The sequence below is a fragment of the Alosa sapidissima genome, chromosome 2, assembly GCF_018492685.1.
Source record: "Alosa sapidissima isolate fAloSap1 chromosome 2, fAloSap1.pri, whole genome shotgun sequence".
Lineage (NCBI taxonomy): Eukaryota > Metazoa > Chordata > Actinopteri > Clupeiformes > Clupeidae > Alosa > Alosa sapidissima.
Genome location: NC_055958.1, coordinates 125,001 through 127,500, shown reverse-complemented (window position 1 = coordinate 127,500; position 2,500 = coordinate 125,001). Strand labels below are relative to the sequence as shown.

Genomic DNA, 2,500 nt, shown 5'->3' with positions numbered 1-2,500 from the left:
AGCCAGTTTTTAAAAAAAAAGCCCTCTGAGAGCTGAAAACACTCAAAATGGAGCAAATAGCTGCAAACAGAAGAGGCTAAAAGTGGTCAAACTGTCTGAAATTCATGCCCGGGCGGCCCACCGGAGGCTGGGGTCGAAAAAATACCGACAGGGGGTCAAAAGGGGCAAAAACTGTTAAAATAGCTGTTTAAAAAAGCCTGAGATTGGAGTTGAGCTCTCGCTGCCCTCTGGTGGGAAAAGGCGGGTGCTGAACCCACGCAGAGGTCAAAGTCAATGCCCACTAGGGTCCCTGCCTGTCTGGGTGCAACAGGTGAGTAGCTGGGGGCCGTAGAAGAGGCCAAAATATGCAAAAAATGCCCAAAAAAGTCCCCCCCCCTTCGCCGCGGCCACCCCGAAAATGGCTGGGAATAGTAGCCCCCGTAGAAAAAACAAGGCCCCCGCAGGAGAATGTGGTCAGAAAGTGGGGGGGGGCTGGCCAGAGAGAAGTCAAAACTGGCCAAGGTGTTTAAAATTCCTGCCCAGGAAAGTGCCCCCAAGCTGGGGGAAAAATGGCCAAAATGTGTAAAAAAGCTCCCAATGTTGAAAAAAAACCTCCTCTCTGTGTCTCTATCAGGGCCAGAAACAGGCCCAAAAGGCCCAAAAAGCCCCAAAATGGATGAAAAGGCTGCCCAGAAAAGTGTCCAAAAACGACCAAAATGCATAAAAATCATGCCTATAGAGGTGCATGGAAGCTGGGATGAAAATGTGTAAAAATGGGCAAAATGTAAAAAAAGATAGAATAAAAAGGATGAAAATGATGAAAATGGATAAAATGTGAGAAATGGCGCCCTCTGCGGGACACAAGAGTAACCAGGTTCACCCTGGGTAGCCAGGTATACCATGGGAGGCTAGGTTAACCATGGGTTTTCGTTCAAAACCTAAGTCCAAAAGTGAAAACTCGCTCAAAACCTAAGTCCTGACTTATTTAATTATATACGCGGGGCAGGTGGCAGGCTCCGTAAACGGCTACCCGGGGTAGCCAGAAAATGTGTCCGAGAGCTTGGGACACTTCTGAGGAGCTCCCCTTGGCCTGGAGGTACTCTTATTGACCCCCCCGCGCCGGGTATCGGCGCGAAATCGAGGAGAGGGTAAAAAAGTGGACTTAGAAAAATTTTGGCAAAAAGTTGAAGTCCCAGGCAATGCATCCAGTATGTTTTCCCCGAACTTTGGCACTCTTTTTGGGCCTTTTGGAGTATCAGACACATGGTCAGAGTGGATGGAAGTTCTCAGACATCCAGGCTACCCCAGACTGAGCCAGTTGAGTATCCGACCACGGTGCACTGTGCTGGGCCACACGTGTGGGTCAATGGGGTCTCATGGAGGTCAAAAACCAAAATTTCAGAGAATGTTCCCTGGTACTTTCTGTCACTTCCTACGAGTCTGGTGGACCTCCACACACCCCAGAAAGGGCCGAATGCTTACCCAGGAATAGTTGCACTGTGCTGGGACATGTTAAAGGGAGTGTGGGTAGCCCTGGAGGTCTGAAACCAAAATTTCAGAGAATGTTCCCTGGTACTTTCTGTCACTTCCTACGAGTCTGGTTGACTTCCACACACCCCAGAAAGGGCCGAATGCTTACCCAGGCATAGTTGCACTGTGCTGGGCCGCGTTAAAGGGAGTGTGGGTAGCCCTGGAGGTCTGAAACCAAAATTTCACAGAATGTTACCAGGGACTCTCTGACACCTCCTACGAGTCTGGTTGACTTCCACACCCCCCAGAAAGGGCCGAATGCTTACCCAGGCATAGTTGCACTGTGTTGGGGCACGTTAAAGGGAGTGTGGGTAGCCCTGGAGGTCCGAAACCAAAATTTCACAGAATGTTACCAGGGACTCTCTGACACCTCCTGGAGGTCTGACTCGCCTCCACTGCCACCGTACGGGATGCATACAGGTGCATGCGCACAGCCAGAAATCTAAGCTCCACGGACACTTTTCAGCACGTTAAACCCACACCCAAACGCTATCACCTGACCGATTGGAGTACGAGACCCGCCAGGGGAGGCACCCCGACCGCCCCGTGCGGCCGGACGCACCTCCCCGAACCCAGCGGGTCCGCCACCAGGCCGGGGGTACATGAGGCTCCACGGAGCCTCCGCCCCCAGCGCCGAAACGTTCTGTTGCGAGGCCCAGAAGCCCCGTCTGACCGAGCCGTCCGAAACAGGAGGCCGTCGGCGGCGAGGCGGGCAGGGCTCACCCCCTGCTCCGTCCAAGCCCCGCGGCAGCCTCGAAGCGCACTCTCCGAGTCCTCCCGGTCCACACGACGTGGTCCTCTGTCCACGCTGCCAGCACCCGCGTGGGCGGGCTTCCCTCTCGGGGGAGGCCTGCCCTGGAGGCCCCACGCTCCGGGGGTCGGGCTCGCTACCAGCAGCTACCTGGTTGATCCTGCCAGTAACATATGCTTGTCTCAAAGATTAAGCCATGCAGGTCTAAGTGCACACGGCCGGTACAGTGAAACTGCGAAT

At 53.9% G+C, this 2,500-nt stretch overlaps 1 non-coding gene across 1 annotated transcript in view; it reads left to right on the top strand.

The window, feature by feature from the left end:
- Positions 1–2,407: 2,407 nt before the first annotated feature.
- The window catches only part of LOC121704467, a 1,855-nt gene continuing 1,762 nt past the window's right edge, over positions 2,408–2,500 (top strand). The window contains exon 1 of the ribosomal RNA XR_006030553.1: positions 2,408–2,500. This exon is cut by the window's right edge and continues 1,762 nt beyond it. This is a non-coding gene — a ribosomal RNA (18S ribosomal RNA).